Source organism: Mytilus californianus, unplaced genomic scaffold (assembly GCF_021869535.1).
Source record: "Mytilus californianus isolate M0D057914Y unplaced genomic scaffold, xbMytCali1.0.p SCAF_10, whole genome shotgun sequence".
NCBI lineage: Eukaryota > Metazoa > Mollusca > Bivalvia > Mytilida > Mytilidae > Mytilus > Mytilus californianus.
In genome coordinates, this window is record NW_026262582.1 from 65,189,558 (window position 1) to 65,213,607 (window position 24,050).

General features: G+C 32.6%; 2 long non-coding RNA genes across 4 annotated transcripts; one reads left to right on the top strand and one right to left on the bottom strand.

The window, feature by feature from the left end:
• Nucleotides 1–1,625: 1,625 nt before the first annotated feature.
• On the bottom strand, nt 1,626–16,193 carry LOC127719005 (uncharacterized). Of its 3 annotated transcripts, none has more exons than XR_007990089.1 (3): nt 16,077–16,193; nt 2,830–2,935; nt 1,626–2,276 (listed from the first exon to the last, which is right to left on the bottom strand). It is a non-coding gene; the product is annotated as an uncharacterized LOC127719005 (long non-coding RNA). The 3 variants fall into 3 exon arrangements; XR_007990088.1 differs by lacking the exon at nt 16,077–16,193 and adding an exon at nt 7,490–7,972; XR_007990087.1 differs by lacking the exon at nt 16,077–16,193 and having other exon boundaries at nt 2,830–4,559.
• On the top strand, nt 16,139–20,744 carry LOC127719012 (uncharacterized). Its single transcript, XR_007990097.1, has 3 exons — nt 16,139–16,245; nt 18,906–18,993; nt 19,969–20,744. It is a non-coding gene; the product is annotated as an uncharacterized LOC127719012 (long non-coding RNA).
• Nucleotides 20,745–24,050: the final 3,306 nt, after the last annotated feature.

Sequence of the window (24,050 nt, forward strand, 5' to 3'; positions counted from 1 at the left end):
TAATATATTGGTCTTATTGTCTCTGCAGGCGTGTAAAAATTACTATTTTCAGTTGCAAATTCTTCACTGCTCATTACGACCCCCCCCCCCCCCATTATATTCCTCTCCCCTTTTCCAATTTACTACTGCATCGGTTTGCTATCCATTCTCTGTATCAGCAATGTGTTAAATATTAAAAAATATTACCTTGGATTTACGCAGAGGTATCCATGACAAAATTAATTTATCGCTCCAAATCCCAAAGATTCTTTTTGTTTTCTTTTGTTTTCAAATGGAGCGTGCAGCTGCGTAACTTCAACTGTCAAATAGTAAATATTGCACACGATATAGTGCTGAATTTTTTTCCCCATTCGCATATGTAAATTATAAGATAATTCATGAAAAATTGAAAGTTTAGACATTTTTCTTTTTTTGTTATTTTTTTAGTCTCATTCACTCATTTTACATTAACTTATTTAATATCACTGACATCAAAACAATGCTCATTAATTTACAAGAACGTGGAGCATGACGTCATCGACATTGACGCAGAATGTAAACATTTGACTGAAGAGATGCCGACTTCTTGGACTTTTGTTCCTTTACAGGAAAAGGTTTATGTGTTTCGCAATGGGAAAAGAATTGTTATGAGTTCTGGGAAGCATGATATGCTTCCCGACGTTTTCCAGGTGGAGGTTATAACAGAATCAGATGTGTTAAGAAATAAAATCAACGTGAAGACAGAAGATGCCGTTCTAGTAAGTTACGCATCCACGTCAAACAAGAAAGCAGATAAAAAAAATACAGCATCCTACATATACTCATTTTTAGATTGACATGCAATTATAACAACGCAAACAAAAGTTGTTTACTATTTGACTCGAACGTTCCGCTTAAATTCATTACAATCTTGCTAACCTAACGTAGTAAAGAACAGTCTCCGGAACAAGTTTGCACTTCCGCTGAGTGCAAAAGTTGTCACCTTAATTTTTGGAGTTAAGTCAAAATGAAGTTGATAACTTGGTTGGTATTGATTCCCTGATATTTGTCCTAAAAATTTTTGGCTCTAGCACCACTGTTGAAAAAGTTATGCCCCTTTTTTCAACAATTTCCTCAGAGGAAAAGTAGTTTTCCTCAAGGGAAATCAAATTTCCCTTAAGGAAAAAGATTTTTCCTTAAGGGAAATTGTATTTTCCTCAAGGGAAAAAGATTTCCCTTAGGGAATTTGCTGCATTAATATTTCCTTTGAGGAAATTCTATTTCCTGTGAGGAAATTTGCGGCTTCAAATTTTCCTCTGAGGAAATTCTATTTCATGTATTTCCTTTGAGGAAATTTGAGGCTTCAAATTTTCCTCTGAGGAAATACTTTTTCCTGTGAGGAAATTTGCGGCTTCAAATTTTCCGTTGAGGAAATACTTTTTCCTGTGAGGAAATTTTGTCAACAGCAATTTCCTGTGAGGAAATTTTTGACAAACACTTTTCCTTGAGGAAAAATTCAAGACCACAAATTTCCTCTAAGGAAAACATTGTTCTCCAAATTTCCTCCATGGAAATTTCTGTTGTTCAATTTTCCTCTATGAAAATTTCATAACAGTAAAAAACAGTATGAATATAATTTTTCCTGAGACTGAATAATTGATACAAAAGATAATTAAAACTTTAATAAAATGTTCACTGATGAGTAACATGGCATACAAAAACAATAGGCTAGCTGTTTGAGACAATACAATAATAAGCAAAATGCTACGAATATCATACTATTTGTGATGTTATTAATATTGTGCATATTTGCAGATTAAATAAAATAACCACTTTTCATGTTAATTTAACTTTTCTTCTGTTTAAGCTGCTGCATACAATTATTCAATCCCCTACATAACAGTTCAGTGCATAAATAATTCCATCCACCAGACATCTTCCTTCAATTGGTAAAGAATACATTTTTGCAATTTGTTCTTCAAACATCTTCCTCTGTATATTTGATATGACAGAGCTATGTACATGAATGGATAAAGCAGGTGTTTATTTCGACAAAATATTATTTTTTCTACATTTTTCCATAATCCTTCAGTGAATATGTAGGTTGTTGCAATTACACAATTGTGTTCTTGTGCATCTATGATTGTATTCCATTTTGTTTACAGCCATTTTGTAGAAATTTCCTATTTTCTTTTTCCAGGTAAGCACATATTTCATTTCACATTAATCCAATTAGCACACAATGTAGAAAAGTATTAACCTTAAGTTTCCTCTTCTGTATTGACCTGTTGATGATCATGAAAACCAAGAAGTCTCACCTATAAATACACAATATATAAATTGAGAAAAAAACAGCAATATGAAATAAGCTTATTTTATCATGTTTAATATGAACATTTTGAGAAACTTAAATTTGATATTCTAACTAATCATGATTATGAGTTCTGTTATTTCAGTGCTTTGTGTCCACGACTTAATATCAGTCGTTTTAGTGCCTTGCAGTGATAATGAGTTGAGCCACTTGCAACAGTTTTTACAGTTTGTTCATATGTTGTGCTATTTGAACCACTGTCCTAGATTATGGTTAGGTGGAGTGCTCACAGCCTCACAGACATGATTTTTTTATTAATTGTTATTGGCTTTGAACTAATTTGGATTGTTTAAATCTTTTCATGTTGGGTCTAAATTGGCTGACTTATAAGGTATGGGTTTTCTCATTATCGAAGGCTGTCATTGGTCTTTAATTGCTTGCATCCACTTCATTGAGCTCTGGTGGATAGATAACTCATTTAATACCATACCACATCTTCTTATTTTTATAATAGTCTTCATTCAAGGGCAATCACTTTTATTATATAGAAGTGGTCTTACCATTTAGGCCTTGTTGTCTTCTGTTTATCTTGTTTTGCCGATCATTTCTACTGTACAGTCGTAATTGTTTATATTTTTCTTTATCTTCTATATTTCTTGCCCTAAACTTAAAAAAGGTAAAAACTATAATTTAATGACTATAACTATCATTATACATCAGTATGTGTTTTTCTATATACCATGATATAAAAAAGGAATGAAGTATTTGTGCTATTTCATTTCACAGACTATTTGCCAGTCAACAGTTTCAAAGACATAACCACGGTCAATAGTTTAACAAACAAACATTCCCGTACTTTTTCATCGTGTTCATACTAATTTTTCAATGGACAACAATGACGTGATTAACTATTCTTTCATGATTTGTGTGCTTGACAACATTAAACTCTGAAATATTGTTAACGGTATAATCTGTATGTGTCTGTAGTCAAAATTTTAAATTAATATATTACTTACAAAAGCAATTAAAACAAGGGGCTCACAAAATGAATGTGGTCTAAGAACTTAAAAATTTCTAATTTACCTATTCAAACCATATCATTATTATTTGCTCTCATATATAAATCAGAAATAACCAATTCAAAATGGAAAATTTTAAAGAAAACAAAAGGAAAAAAAATCCCCCCCCCAAATTTTGTGAACCCCCTTATGATTCATCACCCCCAAACTCAATCCCAGCCTTCCCTATGTGGAAATGTACCTTACAGTACAATTTCAGAGAGATCCATACACTTGAACACAAGTTATTGTCTGGAAACAAGAAAAATGCTTGTTTTTTGGCCCCTTTTTGGCCCCAAATTCCTACACCGTTTAGGGCAATTACCCCCAAACTCAATCCCAGCTTTCCCTTTGTGATATGGAACCTTGTAGTACAATTTCATAAAGATCCATACACTTACACACAAGTTATTGTCCTAAAACTAGAAAAATGCTTTTTGTTTTCCCTTTTTTGCCCCTAATTCCTAAAATTTTGAGGCAATTACCCCCAAAATCAATCCCAGCCTTCCCTTTGTGGTATGGTACCTTGCAGTACAATTTCAGAGAGATCCATACACTTGAATACAAGTTATTGTCTGGAAACTAGAAAAATGCTTATTTTTGGCCCCTTTTAGGCCCCTTAATCCTAAACATTTTTAGCAATTACCCCCAAAATCAATTCCAGCTTTCCCTTTGTGATATGGAACCTTGTAGTACAATTTCAGAAAGTTCCATACACTTACACACAAGTTATTGTCATGAAACTAGAAAAAATGCTTGTTTTTTACCCCTTTTTTGGCCCCTAATCATGCTAATTCCTTAAATTTTGAGGCAATTACCCCCAAAATCAATCCCAGCATTCCCTTTGTGATATGGATATTGTGGTACAATGTCAGAGAGATCCATACACTAACACACAAGTTATGTCTGGAAGTTACAAAAATGCTTATTTTTGGCCCCTAATTCCTTAACTGTTGGTACCATAACCCCCAAAATCAATCCCAACCTTCCTTTTGTGGTATTGAACCTAAAGGTAAAATTTCATAGAGATCCATTTACTTAAACTAAAGTTAGAGTGCGAAAACCAATGTGTCTTTGGACGACGACGACGACGACGACGCCAACATCATACCAATATTTTGACCGCAAAATTTTTTTGCGGTCGTATAAAAACTGCAAAATTTCCTTAAAATTACCCATCTAGTGGCAGCAACCCAACAATGGATTGTTAGATTCATCAGAAAATTTAATGGCTGATAGAACTTCACATAATGAACAGTTTTACCTCACATAAGATTTGCTCTAAACGCCTTAGTGTTTGAGATATAAGCCAAAAACTGCATTTTACCCCTATGTTCTATTTTTAGACATGGCAGCCATGTTTATTGATGAAACAGAAAATAAAACACAAGCTTTATTCTAAATACCCTAGGATCATATGCATTCAGCCTAAGTTTGGTTGGAATTGGTTCAGTAGTTTCAGAGGAGAAGATTTTTTAAAGTTAGAAAACATGATAAACAAATTGTGTAAAATTGTCGTTAATGTGCAATAACTCCTTAAGAGGTCCATTGACAATTTTGGTTATAGAAACTTATTTGTAGATCTTACTTTGCTGAACATTTTTGCTGTTTACAGTTTATCTTTATCATTAATAATATTCAAGATAATAACCAAAAACTGCAAATTTTCCTTGAAATTACCAATTTAGTGACAGCAACCCAACAATCATGACAATGGATTATTAGATTCATCAGAAAATTTCAGGGCTGATAGAACTTTTAACACCTAATGAACAATTTACTCTGTGTCAGATTTGCTCTAAATGCTTTGGGTTTTGAGATAAAAGCCAAAAACTGCATTTACGCCTATGTTCTTATTTAGCCATGACAACCATGTTTTTCGAAGAAACAAAGAACAATACACAAACTTTATTGAAGTTACCCTCAAGATCATTCAGCTTAAGTTTGGTAGGAATTGGTTCAGTAGAGGAGAAGATGTACGCCAATGGTTGATGACAGACAACGACAGAAGACAACGGACGCCAAGTGATGGCAAAATCTCACTGTTCCTTCGGAACAATGAGCTAAAAAGACAAATTTAAAAAATTGCGCTGGCTCTATCCAAAAAAGATTTTTACAGTGTAGTGTACTACTTTTGGGACAGGACATATTAACATAATAGAAAAATCTATAAGCTATAACTCAAAATATGGACAATATTATGTTTAAAGGGTCTATAATTTAGTTTTGACAACTTCAGACATACTAATATTTGACCTTTTCAAACTATACCAAATCACTACTTTAAAAAGGATGTTCACTACTCTGTTTCAAAATAACAAGCTTTTTTATTTTAAAAGACTGTTATAAATTGAAAGTATATGAATAAAGGAACTAAAAAAACAGAAAAAATGAAGGGTCTGTGTGCTTGTTTTTAAGATATAAGCCATTAAAAATTTGGCGGGAAGTGATTCTCTCAATATTTTTCATACACTTAATACTGGTACCTTTTTCTTTCAAAAGCTATGGAAAAATAACAAGGATTTTATAAGATTTTCAAATATGGCTTTTTAAACTATGTAATAAAATATGAAAAGAAAAGTAGGGGTTTGCGGGCAAAATTTTTTAATGGCACTGCATGGATAAAACCAGAGGATTCCGAATATCTGGTAAAAATCCAAATTAAGAGGAGCGAACATCCTTAACCTAAAAAAAATTGCCACATTTTTTCCAATGTAATTTCATCATGTTCATCCGTAATATTTAAAGCAATAACTTTGGGAGGAGTATGAAAATAATTTGCAAGTTATACACTATCCACACTAGAGACCTAATAGAGTAGAAATACTAATTTTAATCAAACTTGGCATGAACTAAGATTAGGGAATTATAAGACAGTTTACCTAGTTTCATGGCAATAGCATATATACATTAAAGACTATAAGTTCATTCTTATGTTTGAACTTTGGGTGTTAATTTTTTGCCGTTTAAAGTTTAACGTTTAACTATCAAGATTTGGGCCTACATAATGTAAATATTGCAAAAAATTGCTTTTTAAATGTCTTTATAACTATCTATATATAATTGTGCATGTACATGATGTATTTCAATGTAAAGCAGCTGAATACTGACATTTGCTGTCTCAGATTTATTTCAATTCTTCATAAGTCGAATTTATATGAGCATAGCCTAAAAATAGAGATTTCAAGGAGGAGGCGGCTAATATAAAAATTCTTCATGTATATTTAAAAACCTTACATCGACAGGAAGGCGTCAAAGCAAAAATTTAAAATAGCCTTCCAAGATGTCATAATTATTTAGACTACATTAGGCATTGCAAGACTGAACATGTTTAACCCCGCCGCATTTTTGCGCCTGTCCCAAGTCAGGAGCCTCTAGCCTTTGTTAGTCTTGTATTATTTTTAATTTTAGTTTCATGTGTACAATTTGGAGTTTAGTATGGCGTTCATTATCACTGAACTAGTATATATATTTGTTTAGGGGCCAGCTGAAGGACGCCTCCGGGTGCGGGAATTTCTCGCTGCATTGAAGACCTGTTGGTGACCTTCTGCTGTTGTCTGTTCTTATGGTCGGGTTGTTGTCTCTTTGACACATTCCCCATTTCCATTCTCAATTTTATTTTATGAATAACATTTAAGGTCAATATAGGCAGTAACACATTTTTACATGTATATGAAAAGGCATACACATAAGCTAGAGGAAATAAAAATGTGTTTCTTTTTGGTAATTTGTAGGCTAAGGTGACATCATACAAGAAGTATATATGAGTGATTCTCAAACTAAAATAAAATAATTGCATCCCCCTACTTCATTGTACTTACTTTTTATGCATAAAAAATATAAATAAATAAATTTTGAAGTATTAATACATGGTCCACACTAAGGAATCTTTTTTGTAAAAAAATGAAAATCAATGGATGATAACTGTGTACTTGGACTAACAATAAAGATTTCACATGCTGAAATGTCTCGTCAGCCCAATCTCAATCAGTGAAATAAATTATTGTTGTTTTTTTTAAAGCCATATGGATATGGAAGTAGTCCAAATAATTATGACGCATTGCAAGGCTTTTTTTTTCTCTCTGACGCCGTAGGAAGGAGAAGTGATTTGACATAACATGTATGTTATCATGCAAAATCAACAGTAAATTTTTGAGTATACCTAGCTATGATTGTCATCGTCACTGCAAATGGATCATTTATACTTGGGGGAATGGAACCAATAAATTGATCGGATCCGATATGAAGTTCCCAGTAACGGAGAACCTATAACTTTGAGGTAATATTTTTAGTGTCGGTGGTCTCACAAATGAATCAGGGTGAATTGCAGGTTCATTAATTAGCAGAGAATAGACAATTATCAACTTGTTATTCATTATCTCGCAGTTATTTACGGTTAATTAGCTGTATATCCCAAAACAGGTGCTCGGAGCTAGTACTAGTCTATGACTTTTAAGTAACAATTATATTTATATTCACAATCAGTGGCGGATCGAAGGGGGATGGGATCCGGGGGTTTGACTCCCCTTTTTGTGAACGATCAATGCATTTAATGGAGACATATATTTGGACCCCCTTTATCCTGGCTGGAATCGCCCCTGATATCATATTACATGTAAATCAAGTCCCGGGTTACTGTAGAGCATAATAGCATAACGTTAATCACAAAGAGTGTGGTAATTTTAAAAAGGACGGGGATTTATTAATATACAATTCTTGAAGAGGGGGAGAGTGCACTTCACGATGATCGAAAAAAGTGCCTTGCACGTTATTTTCATCATCTTGTCTGAAACAGAATAATGAGCTTCAAGGCGAAGCGCGAAAACAATAAGTCATGTGAAATACTAATGACAACCACGTTGTACGGACAAACCCTTAAATCCCTCAATGTTATGTCAAATGAATTATAGCGAGGAAAGGTAAATTTAATTTAATATCAAAACTAAATATTTGTTATATTTCGCTCCTGATTTCTCAAGAAATCATAGAATCAATAAATGTGTAAATTTCAATTAGGCCTATGCATGTCTGTGTGAGATCCATTTCATGAGACCAAGGATTTCTATAAAATCCTTGATGGGACCCTTTATATATACAGTTTCTATTTTCCCCGGAAAAAATAAAAAAAATATAATCTTTTGGGAAATAATCCGATTTTGTTGAATTATTTCCCTTCATAATTATGATAAATCCTTTTAGTTCTTCAATTTTAAATTAAAATAAATATTTCATTTTGATCTAACGACAAACTTTTTAAATTGTAGTGGCATGGTCAGTCAACTGATTAGTTGCATGGCTGATTACCAGTTTACTGGTGACCCAGTATTCCATATGACAGTGGCGTGTACCCTTGGGGTGTGTATAACTTATTTTGAATACCTTAATTTTCTGGGGAACATCCTGTCCACGTGTAATACTTAGTATATATTGCAACAGATGACATTAAACAAATTTTCTTTGTAGCATCGGTGTCTATTTCATGTTCAACCACTCAAAATTTTCACAAAAAAGATAATATAATAAAATCATTAAAAAAGGATTAAAAAAAAATAAAACTGACACTAGCAAATAAACTTCGAAATGAGTAAACGGGGATTTGTGTTTTAAAGGGCTTATTTCCAGTGGATATATTTCATACTTAAGTCTAGATAACTAGACCTGAGATAACTTTTTTTTTGTAATATATATTTTATTATTTTCATATTCTCAAATCTCGATCATCTTAAATAAAGATGTACAAAAAAATAATTTTGTTATAACTCATAAATATATGGTTAATCATAATTGTTACAAATTATAAAATGGTAAGTCAATGCCCGATGTGCCGCCGTCTGTTGCAAAACTACGATTTAATCTTTTAAATGAAAGACGTGCACTGCCTTCATCGGAACAGAGGAAAGTCCACCTAGTGTACATTAAAGAGTATCCGTTTGTTATGCTGAAAAAAATTCATCATAAACTTTTTAGTAGACCTTCTCATGTAAAAAAAAAAACAAACTTTTAACTGACTTAAACAAAAAATTATCAAAAATAACTCATTAGAAGTCACTCATAGTAACATTTTGTTTAGACATGAGATAACTTATAGTAAGATTATTTATATAGAACAATTAAAAAAAAATGTCCGATCTGATACACGTACCTATAATGTACAAAATTTTGAACACATTGCCAAGAATCTGTCCGGTTTAAGGGAGATAACCCAATTTGAAAACAATTATTTGATTCGACAAGGACGATAACCCGTCCTCGCTCCATATGGGGTCACTTACTAATTTGACATATGCGATAAGACGCACAATTAGGGGTTAAACACCCGCTGGTCTGTAAAGATAACTTCAGTGAAAACCAATACCAGATGTTATCGATAAAATAATTTTGAATCATGTTTTCTGTATTTTGGTGTAGTTTGTAAAATCCATGGTAATATGTAAAATTAATTGAAGGCCGGAGCTCCTATTCGATCTTTGTTGAAACCTGGGACTACTGAATTAGTGTATTAGTCCCAGTTGAAACATTGAAACGGCATGAGATGTTTTACCCAAATTGGTAAATGAAAAATGCATATAAATAAAAATAGATATTCTTTAGCATCAAACTGACTGAAATGTAATTGAAATTTTAGTTCAACTATTTCACATATAATTGGCCGAAAAGCCGTTGACTTACGGTTCTTTTTTTATATATATATAAAACGGGTACTTCGAGAATTCGGAATGTCTGTCATTTTATTTAATTTTAAACATCCATTGACAGTTCATAATTATTGAATTTAACAGTATACATTGATTGAGGATAACAGCACAATTCCTCGAGTTAAATGGACTGTTGTTGGTTAATGTCTGTCATATTTGTTTTTCGTAAATTGTTTTGTTATAAATTAGGTCGTTAGTTTTCTCAATTGAATAGTTTCATATTTTTCATGTTGGGGCCTTTTATAGCCGACTATACGGTATGCATTTTTCTCATTGTTGAAGGCCGTACGGTTGCCTATAATTGATTACGTCCACTTCATTTGAACTTTGGTGGATAGTTGTCTTATTGGCAATCGTACCACATCTCTTTATTTTTATATGTACGTTGGATGTGTACTGGTAGATAATTTATCTTCAGATCGGTACTTTAGATCTTTTGTCTTCTGTAGATAGTTTTTTCGTGCCCATCTGACAAAGAAGCATTTTCCTACTAATTTCAACAGTTTGGTCTTGTGTTGTGCTTTTATACCACTGCCCCAGGTTCAGTGGGATTAAGATAGATTTGAGCACTCACAAGCATGTTTAACCCCGCCGCATGCCACGGTTTATACTTCTGTTTTAAGTCAGGAACAAATTACTTGTGATTATGTGGTTGTCGTTTCTTGCTGTCTGAAATATTTATTTTCTTGTTGTTATTGTTTTAGCATAAACTAGTTCGTTGGTTTTTTTCCCGTTTTAATTTTTTCGACAATAAACATGAGATCTTTCAAAACATGTTAACCCCGCCGCATTTTTGCGCCTGTCCTAGGTCAGGAACCTCTAGCCTTTGTGTGTGTTTTTTTTTTATTTTTCTTCATTTATATGTTTCGGAGTTTGGTGTGGCGTTCTTTTCGCCGAACTAGTATACATTATTGTGTAGGGGCCAGCTGAAGCCTGCCTGCGGGTATGGGATATTCTCGCGCTGCGTTGAAGACCCATTGGTGGCTTTAGGCTGTTTTCTGCTCTTTGGTCGGGTTGTTGTCTCTTTTAACACATTTCCCGTTTCCATTCTCAATTCTATCCTACAAAGCTTACTATACGATATGGGTTTAGCTCATTGATAGAGGCCGTACAGATACTTATAGTTGCTTTCAACCACGTCCTTTGGTCTATGGTGACAAGTTGTCTCATTGCCAATTTTACCACAGTCTAATTAAAATATAGAACTCGGATTTCGTTGTACTGCATACTCGTATGCAGTACAACGAAATCCGAGTTCTATATTTTAATTAGATTGATTTTACCACATCGTCTTATTTTGTAAATTATTGTATTCTAAGGGTTACTTCTAAGTTAAACCAGAGCCATATATATAAGGGGGGTTTAAAGATTTTCATACATTATGATAACCAATTTATTCAGTTAAAGCTTACATAACCCTCTATTATCTTGTGAATTTTGTGGGTGGAGGGTAGGTTATCTCGTGGATATTTACCTAATATCTCACATTATATAAACATCTACGACGCAAACAATTATAGAAGTTAAACAAGAAACAGAAAACATACAAGCTTCCAGCATCGTTTCAACCATATATCCACAGGTATATACCCTGAAGCTAACAATCTTTACCGATTTGTGAAGAAATTATTGATTTTTAATTTAATATTGTTTCGATTCAATAAATTTTAATTGAGATGAAAAGCTAGTGATAAAAAATTGACAAAGGGAATTTAATAAAAAGTCGTGTTTTTTTGTTGTTTTTTTATTCATTTTATACACTTTTTTGTCATCAACAAGTTTCTTTTTGACGGCGAATGTACAATTTAAGTAATGAATGAATTTCAAAACTATTTAACGGGTCTTGAAAGGTGCAAACTTTCCAATTTATTGTGCGCACATATTATTATTCGTGTATTTAGTTTCAAGAAACTAAATAACAGAAACTCGGTTTGATGTAAAATATATTTTAAGATTTCATCTTGACGTATCAAGTGGTCGAATTCGTGAAGTATTCTAAATGTTTTTTTATGCACTCTTTAACGTGCGACGAAATGGAATTGTTCTCCTATATATGATTGTGTATTCAAATCGTGTTAAAATTGCCTCAAAAAATGATTATATAGGGATTGTCAAGAAAACGAGCCAGTTATCTGATTGACAATCATACAACATCTTCTTCTTTTTTTTTTTAAATAAATGTGAATAGAAACCATTTAATGCCATTGAAAAAAATATGATTGTGTATTGATAAAACATTCAGATGAGCAAGCATTTATTTAAAATAATGCGTTTTAGATTTTGATTGCATTCTTATGATATATTTATTAATTTTCGGTTATAACCACGTGAAAACAGAAACAAAATATAACTTAAAATCTAATCATCTTCAACAAGGATTTGTATGGTGAGATATACAAATCCTTGTCTTTAATTATAAAAAAACGTTAATTATAATTATATGGTGTTTTGCTATTCTGTCAACTCTAAATCAAGTTTATACAAAATGTCGTTTACACTATATTACATGACTCTGGGAATATAATTATGTCTCAGCATGACAGTATAAACACGATTGTATAACAATTTGTTATCTGTTTACACACACGATGTGTCCTGTTGTCAAATGGAAATTGATAGAAAAAAAAAACAAAAATCGCCTACTTTTAAATCAAATTTGGAGCAAGAAGAAAATATCCAATTTGAAAATAAACTACACCACGTTAAGCTTTAACTTTTCATCTTTTTCTTGGTCGCAGCAGCTAAGGTATATCATAAGTAAAAGTATTTTATTTATTTTTTCAAAGCTGACCACTCTTCCGAATAATGACATTTTCCTGTAAGAATAACGGCAAAAGTAAGCCATTTGACATCACTGTAAAAAATCCAAATTTGTTGCAAGAAGTTCAAACTTTATTTTAAAATAATCTATATCATTAAAAAGAAGACACATTAAGGATTCTGGGGATCGCAGCAGCTAAGAAAACCATTGAGAAGAAACTTGAATATCGTCTTGTAAAGATTTTTTTCCATATAACTTCTATATAACGATTTTATCCATGTAGGGTATCTGAATTCACGCATGCGCAATATTGACCGGACTGATTCTTGACAATGAGCTTCAAATATATGGCCTTATCATTGGTAATACATCATATTTGTATCAGTTATTGCTGAACGTGTAACCAAATTAAAATGAAGAAATAGGCTCGAAACCGCATTTTTTAAAGATATTTTTTTCAATCCCAAAATAGATAATAGATATGCAGATTAAAGTCCAGATGAGAAGATTAACTTTCTTTTCTACCGAAGTAACTATATTAACAAGGATTTAGGATATCAATAAATTATTAAATTCATCAATTTATTTAATTTGAACATGTGAACCAAACAACGAAAAAAAATAAACGGGAAATTGGCTATACCTTTTCGGTATTAGCCATGAAGCCATGTATGTACCAGCCATTTTAACTTATTGTTTTCTTAACCTTTAAAGAATACATTTTAAAATGAACTACTTTATTTATAGTAGTTCAAGAAAAAAATATATATATAATTGTCGAAATCCGGATATGGTGTACAAATTTTTGCACCTCATGTTTGCGGTTTACCATCTTTTCCGCAAGTTTATTGTTTTCTGTTTGGGAAAAAATTAATAATAATAAGATCTATTTTGTTACATCTTGTGATCCGTTTATTTGGCAATCGCCAATTGCAGTCAGCAGGGTTTAAGAACATCAGTTGTTCGACCTGCTAGTCAAATGCGTTTTGTTAAAATATACTTTTTCACTCATTTGGTCTTTTGGAAAATGTTGTTTGTGCTGTATTTAGACCCCACTACCAAGAAATTTGTTTTGTATGCACACTTATAAAAATTGCGGTTTTTATCCAACGCAATCATAGGTTTGAACGTTGTTTTCAATTTAGACTTGTATATATATATATATTAGATAACTCTTTCCTTTATATTCAATGGAACAAGAAGCGAATTCGTTAGCGAACTAGAGTAACTATAGAAATAGCGTCGTTACAGGTCTTCTTCTGACCGGCAATAAATCCTTAGCAGTAATGATAGTGGAACGTCCATTGGGCTGTGCTCAGCCACGTCCGAATGGGGACGTTGAATCCTTGCAACAACTCTCATAGTGGACTGTAAGTAGCCTGGTATTAGGCCAATTTTCTGTCCCTCCTTTTTCGTTGGCAGTCGAAATTTTCCGACCGTATCACGGGCGGTCTCAATTACAAGACCTACATGTACCTTTCATATATTATTCGGTACGTCAGACACACCCGACATTAATCAACCAAAAACTCAATATTTTACAGTAGGGAATGAATATCTCCCACGTCCACTTGTCCCTTGAAGGATCAATATTGAATTTCTTCCATCCCCTTTTATAAGATTACATTATGACGTATGTTTTTTTTTCAATTTTAGGAAAGACCAACAAATCGATTTTTATCACCAAATTTGTCTTTGCTGAGATTCACTAAAATAGTATAACAAAACGTAACGATTGAAAACTTACAGTTCAGTTTTTAAGATATTTTTTTCTTTGGAAACTAACAGACTAATTTTCAAAAAGTTTTTTTCTTGAACCATTATTTATTAAAACGAATTTGTAAACAAAAGTTATTCTTAAATATTAATAATGATCAATGATTGTAAAGAAAAAAATCCATCATAGTAGTTTGTTAATTTACTGGCTCCATGGTGTTAAACATGTCACCTTTCTTTTACAAATAACTGATTAAAAATATGAAGCCTTACTGTAAAATAAATCATTCTAATAAAAATAAATTCATCCAGATTTTTCTCTCATAACCTTTCAACAGTTATTGTAAACTAATTTATTCGAACTATAAAAGTCCTATGACTTGCTGTCCGTTTACCAATATTTATACTTTATAAAGTGTTTTCATATTCATTGATCATTAACTTCATGTTTTGCGAATATTTATAAGGGGATAATTATTATAGCCAGTAATAGCTAACAATTTATCTAAAGAAAACGAGATGCTCTATTCAAATTCTGAGATATGAATCTAGTTCTTTAAAAAAAATTCTTAACAACAAAATTCTACACTTTCATTTATCTGGGTCTTTTTGTCTCCGATTCGAAGCCGCCATCCCGTACCAAACATATCTATACGTTTGGCAATATACAATCATGTAAGCAATATACAACAGGCAGTAGATCTGAATTTGTAAATTGTTATTTTGGATTTTACCTGATTAGGACGTGTCTCGTTGAATTTTCTAATAAACTTACACACACATAATCTGACTTTTAATCGTAATGTTATGAGATCTATAAGAACATAGAGCTACTGTATAGGCCTAGTTGCATGCAAGTCTTTACAAATTATATATTTTGGTATGCTATAGTTTTTTTGTTTTTTTAGTTTTTGACATGGCGTTGACTCGAGTTTGATATATTATGCATCTTTTGTGCTGTATTTTAACAATTATTTACAAGCATGCTGCATGTTTACACATTCATCACTATACCGCATCTAAATATAGCTTTATTGTAAAAAAAAATAAGGAGATGTAGTATGATTGGTGATGAGACAACTATCAACCAGAATTTAAAATGTCTGATATAAGCAATTAATACTTACTTTCTTTACTCAGAGTGATCGTAAACTGTAAATCAGATAAGCTGGAGGAGGGGTGGGGGCTTCATATTAAAAGAAAAGAAATTAGCATTAGCTTCAGTTTTGTGATAAAAACATAATAAACTCACAGTAACAGAAATAGCTCTTGAAAGCTCTGTCAGATCCCGGCACTTTTAACTGTTTTTTTGACGCGTGCTAAAAAATGCAGCACCTAGTTACATGGGCTCTTTTGACGCGTGCTAAAAAATGCAGCACCTGGTTACAGGGGCTCATTTGACAAATTATCATCTTTCGTAATTTAAGTTATAAAATCTAAATTTTAAGTGATCTAAAATGTCCATGACTAACGAGTATTTTCACTTGTACGATTTTTCTGTGAAATGAGTCTAAGAGTATATACATGATCATACATGTACATCGGAATACTGATTGCATATTAAAATATTTATGTACCTATTAGTTGCGGCTCATTTTGGTCTTTTAAGTAAGTTTCCTTCCCCTGCATTACTTGATCGCTTTTGTAAAAAATAAACAGCACAACAACAACAGCACTCGACGTCAGTATTGTACCAAAAAATGAAAAAAAATATTCAAAAAGAAGGCTCATAAAATTCAAATATTGGTAAGCACACACACTAACTTGTCACTACAGACATGATCTTTTTGTTAATGCGCCAAACTCGTTTCTTCAACAGGACGATGTCGATGGTGGGGAAAACCTAGTCCAAATAATTATGACGTCTTCCAAGGCTATTTAGGCGTCTTAGAAAAAAAATAAAATAGCCTTGCCAGACGTCATAATTATTTGGACTAGGGAAAAACCAACAAATCATTAGTTCCCCAAATGAGTATCCTAGTTTAAAGGTTTTTTTAATATACATCATATATATATATAGCTATATTTCATATTGGAATGGCACATATTCATGAAAAATCAACAAATGATCCGAAAGTCGGAAAGATGAATATAGTCCTCTGACTTCACAAACTTGGAAACAGTTGTGATGTTGCTTCGCTGAGCTATAGATAACAGTACGACCATCAACAATGAGCAAAATTCACACCATATATAGACATAGGTGCTTGAGGACAGGAGTCGAGATTCACGTTGATAGTAAACATGCATATTAATAGTATATATATGGTACAAATAAGTGATATATATTGAAAAATCTAAGATTTATGATAATAAGGGGGAGGGACTGGGGGGGGGGGGGGGGGGGGGGGGGCTCAAAACAGGATCCTGTCCTCAAGCACCTATGCATATAGAAAGCTGTAAATATAATAAAAGGCCTCGAAATGACAAATGTAACACAAATCAACAAGAAGCTTAACATTTATAATAGAATTTAAAATAAAATTGAAAATAGAAATGGGCAATGTGTCAGAGAGACAATAACCCGCCCAAAGAGCAGATAACAGTCGAAGGTCACCAATGTGACTTCAATGCAGCGAGAAAATCCCACAACCTGAGGCGTGTTTCAGCTGGCTCCTAAACAAAAATGTATACTAGTTCAGTGATGATGGACGTCATACTAAACTCCGAAATATATAAAAGAAACTAAAATTAAAAATCGTACAAAACTGACAAATGCCATAGGCTCCTGACTTGGGGTTAAAAGCCTATATACTGTAAATTTCAGAAATTATTGCATGCATTTATTAATATTGCCAATTAACATAATGATGATAATTTCCCTTTCAATTTAAAAAAAATTCTGATTTAAGTTTTTGTTGTAAATTGGGACTTTGGATAGTCTCAAGAATGCTTTCACCAATTTTTATGAAACTTTGGTGAATTGATTTTATATATTGACATAAACTCCCTTTTCATTTTTATGACCCATAGTGGGTCAACCCTTGACCGTCTGTCCGTCTGTCCCAAAGTCATTGGTTTTTGTTCTCTAATTTAGTTTCCTCAACCAAATGTTATAAAACTTTTACAAAAGCTTATTACCACAATACTCAGATCAAGTGTGAATTTTGGTTTCCTGCTCTCTAACTTTAACTTTAGTCTGCCTCAACCAAATGTTATGAAATTTGCACACAATGCTTATTACCACAAAAAACAGTTTGAATTTTGGTGGTGTCACTTTTACTGTTCTAGAGTTATGTCCTTTACAGATGGAAAAAATGATGAATTTTTCGTTTCCGTCCACTAAATTAAGTTTGCCTCAACCAAATTTTATTAAACTTTAACGCAATACTTTTTACCACAAAATCAGATAAAGTTATAATTTTAGTAGTATTAATTTTACTGTTCTTCAGTTATCTTCCTTTATAACTTTATATGATATGCAAGCCGGAGTATCATCCCCTATTTATTTTTATATAAGATGCAGAGTTATGGAATTTTAGTTGTTGGAAAATTGTTTAAAATTGTCCATTTTCACACTTTGGAAGGTTTCAGAATTGTATTTGTTCAAAAATCACGGCCTTAAACTTATATACACTTGCGATATCCCTAAATGGAGCCAAATTATTTTCATGCTTTGTTTCAATGAATACCACTCTGTGTGCATGTCCTTTTTTAGCTCACCTAGCTCGAAAGGCCAAGTGAGCTTTTCTCATCACTTGGCATCCGTCGTCCGTTGCCGTTGTTAAATTTTTACATTTTGAACTTCTTCTAGAGAACCACTGAATGGAGTAGAATCAAATATGGCATGAATGTTCCTTATGAGGTGCTGACCAAGAGTTGTTACTTTGTTGCCGATCTATCATCCAAGATGGCCGGCAGCGGGGGACTTAGTTTAAGATAGGACCCTATAGGAAATACATACAAATGTCTTCTTTTAGAGAACCACTGAATGGAGTGAAACCAAACATAGCATGAATGTTCCATTATGAGGTGTTGACCAAGTGTTGTTATTCTGTAGCCGATCCATCATCCAAGATGGCCGCCAGCGGAGTAGGACAATATTAAACCAAATATGGCCTCAATCATTATTAAAGTATCTTTTATGATTTTTATCTTTTTTATATGATTTCAAAAACCCTAATAGAGTCAGGTGAGCGACACAGGCTCTTTAGAGCCTGTAGTTTTGTATTTTTTAGGGGGGGGGGTGGTGGGTCTTAGTTGCGCAGTGCTCACAGTTTTTCTATAATGTAGTTAATCATTAAAATTCATTTAAAGCATAAACCCAAGCTATAAGGGCAACAAGCTTATCAAGAACTCATGGTACAGCTTTTTATTAAACACGTATTGATATATACATCAAACAGCAAAATAATTATTGATGCAAGATGTCATTAAATAATAATTTTTACTCTTTTTATGTGTAGGACAAGAACTATAGAAGATACAGAGAAATTATAAACAGCAGAAATGAAAGGCAATTTAAAATTTGCAGAAGTCAACAAAACCTAAATGGTAAGTAAAGTCATCATAGATACCAGGATTAAATTTTGTATTTACGCCAGACGCGCGTTTTGTCTACAAAACACTCCTCAGTGATGCTCGATAAGACTCATAAGGCCATTTTTATAAAAGTTATTGCCCTTGAAAGATGATTATCATGATTATTATAAAAATAAAAAGATGTGGTATATTAAATATGAAAACTATTGATCATGGCTCTAAGAAAGCAATTATAGGCAGTGACGGCCTTCAATAATGATAAAATACATACCCTATTGTCAAAGTAGTCGGCTATAAAAGGGCAAAAAGGCCCTCAGACAAAAAATTGAAATAATCCCAACTGTAGAACTAATTGCCAAATTAAAAAAAATAAATATGACAGATATGAAACAACAACAACCACTAAATTTTAGTGTTCGAATAAACTACAGGCTCCGAACTTGGGACAGGCACAATCAGAATATGGCAAGGTTATATAAAAATAAGAAGATGTGGCATGATTGCCAATAAGACAACTCTTTACCAGACAACAAATGACATACCAGTAGATTTCCTGCAAAGAAATAAACAGTCCGGACTAAGCAGGAAATTTATACCTTTCCCTTAATCGAAAAGACACAAAGATCTGTTAGTACTCACAGTTACTGACAGCTAGTTAAAAATCAATAAAAACTAATACATGTAATAAAAAAATCAGGTTTGTGAGCACTCAACCCTACCTTAACTTTGGACAGTGGTTTAACAGCTCAACATATAAAGAACAAACTGTAAAATAACCGTTGCAATTGACTCAACTCGAAAGATTTATAAAATGCACAAAATCAACTAATATAAAAACCCATAGACAAAAAGCACGGAATTAAGAGAACTTACAAGTAAGAAAGGAAATATTCTTAAAATGTTCATAAACATGACAAAATAAGCTTTTTTATTGCTGTTACTCTCTCCATTTATAACATTTTATTTGTTTATTTTGTGTATTTATAGGTGATCAGACATCTTGGTTTTCATGATCAATAGGTCAATACTGAAGAGGAAACTGAAAGTTGATATCTATCTACATGGTGTGCTTATTGGATTAATGTGAAATGGAATGTGTGCTTTCCTGCAAAAAAGAAATAGGAACTTTCATCATAATCACATGATAATGGCTAGAAACAAAATGGAGTTCTATCATAGATGCAGCAAAAACAAAATTGTATAAATGCAACAACATATTAAATATATTCGTCAAAAGAAGGGAGAAATGAAGAAAAAAATAGTATTTTGTTGTTGAAAGAAACACCAGCTTTATCCACTCATTTACATCGCTCCCTCATATCAAATATACTGAAGAAGATCTTCGAAGAACAAATTACAAAAATGTTTTCTCTAAGAATTGAAGGAAATTGTTTAGTGAATGTAATAATTTATGCATTGAACTTTTACGTAGTGGATTGAATAACTGTACACAGCAGCTGAAACAGAGGAAAATTAAAATTTACAAGAAAAGTGTTTATTTTATTATTTAATTTGCAAATATGAACGCATTTTTATGAACACCACAAATGGTATGACATTCAAATTGGTTGCTTATTAATGTATACAATTGAAACAATAACAAAGAAAACAGAATACTTTGCTTCAAAAAAATATTTTATAAATCAAAGTTAAAGTCATATAAAGTATGTACAATACCTTGACCTAAACAGTCAGACTCACTGTATTGTTTTTGTATGTCATGATAATTTTGAGTCAACAATTTATTAAAGTTTTAAATATCATTTGTATCATTTATTAAGTCTTGTAAACATTATGTTCATACTGTTTGTATAGTGAAGAAATTTACAATGAGTAAAAATAAGGGAAAACATTTCCTACAGGGAAAGTTGATGTACAGAAATTTCCTTAGAGGAAATTTGGAGAACAATGTTTTCCTTAGAGGAAATTTGTGGTATTGAATTTTCCCTCAAGGAAAAGTGTTTGTTAAAAATTTCCACAAAGGAAATTGCAGTTGACAAAATTTCCTCACCGGAAAAAGTATTTCCTCAAAGGAAAATTTGAAGCGTCAAATTTCCTCAGAGGAAAATTTGAAGCCGTTAATTTCCTCAGAGGAAATAGAATTTCCTCAAAGGAAAATTTGAAGCCGCAAATTTCCTCAGAGGAAATAGAATTTCCTCAAAGGAAATATAAATGCAGCAAATTCCCTAAGGGAAATCTTTTTCCCTCGAGGAAAATACAATTTCCCTTAAGGAAAAATCTTTTTCCTTTAGGGAAATTTGATTTCCCTTGAGGAAAACTACTTTTCCTCTGAGGAAATTGTTGAAAAAAGGGGCATAACTTTTTCAACAGTGGTGCTAGAGTCAAAAATTTTTAGGACAAATATCAGGGAACCAATACCAACCAAGTTATCAACTTCATTTTGACTTAACTCCAAAAATTAAGGTGACAACTTTTGCACTCAGCGGAAGTGCAAACTTGTCCCGGAGACTGTTAAAGTATTTACTACAAATAGTACAAATTTACTATCAATGACCTACTTTACAACGTAAATAAATCAGGCTCGTTATTGATTGGTTGAATTTGTTTTAGTTCCCACAACGATAATCTACACGAAATGGACATACGAATTTGTAACCTTTATTAACTTTTTTGTAAGCTACGATAGTAGAGGGGCATTATCACGGTTTTTCGTTCTCTTTCCCCATGCATGTAACCAATGTTACCCCATTCCCCATGTCTGTAACCATTGCAACCTGACTTCCCCATGCATGTAACAATTATAACCGGACTTCCCCATGCAGGTAACCATTTTAACCAAGTAACCATTGTAACCTGACTTCCCCATACATGTAACCATCCCCATGCATGTATTTGTTTTCAATACATTTGTTTGATGTGTTTGAGCTTTTGATTTTGCCATTTGATTAGGATTGGCAACAAAAATATATAATCTGAACACATACTTTTTAAAAGAAAACAAACTGGGTGAGGATCCTCATATCATGCATTTGGCAACAAAAATATATCATCTGAACACATAATTTTTAAAAGAAAACAAACTGGGTGAGGATTTTCATAATTTTTTTTTCACTTCTTGAGTAGAAGAGTTAAGTACTTAAATTTCACACTTTTTGTCACGATGTCAGTGGTTGAGGGGTATGATGAACTAACCTAAGGCGGAAAGATTGCGTGTTCGAATCTCACTGCCGGAGGGACTAAAATGACAAAGGAAGGAGTGAATTCCTCCTATTTTTGCGTAAATATCATGCATTTGGCAACAAAAATATATCATCTGAACACATAATTTTTAAAAGAAAACAAACTGGGTGAGGATTTTCATAATTTTTTTTTCACTTCTTGAGTAGAAGAGTTAAGTACTTAAATTTCACAATTTTTGTCACGATGTCAGTGGTTCAGGGGTATGATGAACTAACCTAAGGCGGAAAGATTGCGTGTTCGAATCTCACTGCCGGAGGGACTAAAATGACAAAGGAAGGAGTGAATTCCTCCTATTTTTGCGTAAATATCATGCATTTGGCAACAAAAATATATCATCTGAACACATAATTTTTAAAAGAAAACAAACTGGGTGAGGATTTTCATAATTTTTTTTTCACTTCTTGAGTAGAAGAGTTAAGTACTTAAATTTCACAATATTGTCACGATGTCAGTAGTTCAGGGGTATGATGAACTAACCTAAGGCGGAAAGATTGCGTGTTCGAATCTCACTGCCGGAGGGACTAAAATGACAAAGGAAGGAGTGAATTCCTCCTATTTTTGCGTAAATATCATGCATTTGGCAACAAAAATATATCATCTGAACACATAATTTTTAAAAGAAAACAAACTGGGTGAGGATTTTCATAATTTTTTTTTCACTTCTTGAGTAGAAGAGTTAAGTACTTAAATTTCACAATTTTTGTCACGATGTCAGTGGTTCAGGGGTATGATGAACTAACCTAAGGCGGAAAGATTGCGTGTTCGAATCTCACTGCCGGAGGGACTAAAATGACAAAGGAAGGAGTGAATTCCTCCTATTTTTGCGTAAATATCATGCATTTGGCAACAAAAATATATCATCTGAACACATAATTTTTAAAAGAAAACAAACTGGGTGAGGATTTTCATAATTTTTTTTTCACTTCTTGAGTAGAAGAGTTAAGTACTTAAATTTCACAATTTTTGTCACGATGTCAGTGGTTCAGGGGTATGATGAACTAACCTAAGGCGGAAAGATTGCGTGTTCGAATCTCACTGCCGGAGGGACTAAAATGACAAAGGAAGGAGTGAATTCCTCCTATTTTTGCGTAAATATCATGCATTTGGCAACAAAAATATATCATCTGAACACATAATTTTTAAAAGAAAACAAACTGGGTGAGGATCTTCATAAGTTTTTTTTTCTTTTTTTTTTCACTTCCTGAGTAGTAGACTTAAGTACTTAAATTTCACTGTATTCTTGTTCCCTGTGATATGATCTGTATAATTCTAATACCAAATTGGAGTTTTTACCATATTTTACCTGGTAAGAGACATGTATGAGTTTGTAGTAACGAGACAAACGTGATAAGGGTCAGAAGGTCGAAATAAACAAAAGACTTTTTATCCTTATTTTTATTTGGGGGGAGAGGGTTAGGGATGCCAGACAATAATAATTACTGCGCAAATCGATTTCTTATAGCATTAAATCTGCTCTCATTTTTATTTTTTATAAACATTATTTTAGGTTGTGTTTTCTAACCAAAAGAGAGTGGTCTTGAAAATTTGTGACTTCACATGGAACGATAACGTATTTTCAAGACAGTTCAAGGATGTAACCACAGCAGAAGAATTTGTTCTAAGTTTTGAACAACGTACACATATTAGTGCATCAGGTATGATTATTTTGAAGGGTTTATGTGCTGTATTTTTTTTTTCATTTTTAGTTAGCATTTTTTAGGATAGATTTCAGACTGAATTTTGAAATAATCCTTTGTCTTACTTAATTAATTAAAGTTTTCAATAATCATGTATGAAAAGATATTTAAGGTAGGTCTATTTATGTAATTATTATTATTTAACAGAAGAAGAGACACAAGAACCGCTGT